We start from the raw sequence: 1,462 nt of genomic DNA, 5'->3' as shown, positions 1-1,462 counted from the left end.
CTTCTGCTGCCAGAAGGGACGGTCTGCGCCACCACCGAAGCATACACTTCACGTCACAGACATCGTAAGTCGTATATTGTCGAGTTCTTGAGATCGGGCATGAAGAGGAGAAGGGTAGAGGCTCGTGTAATTTCCGGAGCCCTCCACTACTGCATCTCTCGTAATCATCTCCGGATTTTGGCATATAAAACCCAAGATACTTAGTGTTATTGTTATTAATATTAGTATTATTAGAACAGGCATGGAGACTCTGAGCTTTGGTTAAAAGAACGACCTTTCTTGTGCGCGCATAGCAGAACAAAGAAGCACTCAAGGTAAAATACCTCCGCCGTGTTGCCACAGTGGTTACTAGGCTGCTCCGAAAGTCGCCGGCCATGACCACGGCGGTTGCATTTTGGTGGAGGTGTACTGTGCGACGTCAGACGCTCAAAAGTTTTGGAGCCCTCTACTACGGCGTTCCCCGAAATCGTACCGTGCGTTTGGGACGTAAGACTCCAGAAATAAATGTAAATATGATATGAAAGAGTACTCGTGTAGAGAGCTTAATACGTTTGGCGAGAACGCTGGAGAGTCATGGTCCGGGCTGCGTGGACGATGTCTGCACAGATAAGACTTGGTTCGAGACGGCTTAGATTTGAGCACGCGCAATTCGTAATGACGTGCCTAGCCAGCGTTTTCTCGCCCTTGTTGGCCGTCGAAAATGCTGTCGATGTTGTAGTACGAAAAACAAAATCGCAGTATATCCACGGAGTGAGTTATCGCGAGTGGGGAGAAGCTCTCGTCCATCCGTCCATCCGTCCAACTGTCTGTCTGTTTGTCTATCCGCCCGTCTCTCTGTGCGTTCGTCCATGCAACCGTCCTTTCGTGCGTCCGTGTGTCCGTCCGTATGCCTGTGTGTTTGATACTGCCCACTACGCCTGACGCAGGATAAGGTTAGGCTTAGAGAAGCTTTGGCCCTATGAAAACAACAATGGTTTTGTGAGCAAACAACCGGTGAGCGAAGCTTGTTAGAAAGGAGAGGCAAATGACTACGCGCCTGATCTCACTGCTGCCTTTCATGAAGGTGGGGAGAGCGTCTGTTGCGCCCGGTCTGCTGCGCGAGCCCTCTGCCAGGAGCGCCACCTGTTGTTTCGCTCGGCACGGTTTCCCGGCGCAGGGAGCTTCGACGGCGGAGCGCGGGCCTATAAGCAGCTTCGCTTCTAAAACAATGAAAACAACGAAATTGCCGGAATATGTGTGACAGCCTGCCGGAAAACGATGACGCCGTCAACCGATGATAATTTTGTGGCGTAACCTGCGTTGGACGCCAAGCCAGCCGATTCCCACGCTTTTTTCCCCCCAAACAGTGGACATGTCCCAGGGCTGAGCCGCGTCGCATTACGACAGACGAATGTTCGCGTCGCATGTCACGCTCTGGTTTCCAGATCCCATCATTCACTACCCATCATTCACATGCTTACTG

Source organism: Rhipicephalus microplus, chromosome 8 (genome assembly GCF_043290135.1).
Source record: "Rhipicephalus microplus isolate Deutch F79 chromosome 8, USDA_Rmic, whole genome shotgun sequence".
Lineage (NCBI taxonomy): Eukaryota > Metazoa > Arthropoda > Arachnida > Ixodida > Ixodidae > Rhipicephalus > Rhipicephalus microplus.
The sequence above is the reverse complement of the archived record's forward strand: the minus strand, read 5'-3'. Positions refer to the sequence as shown.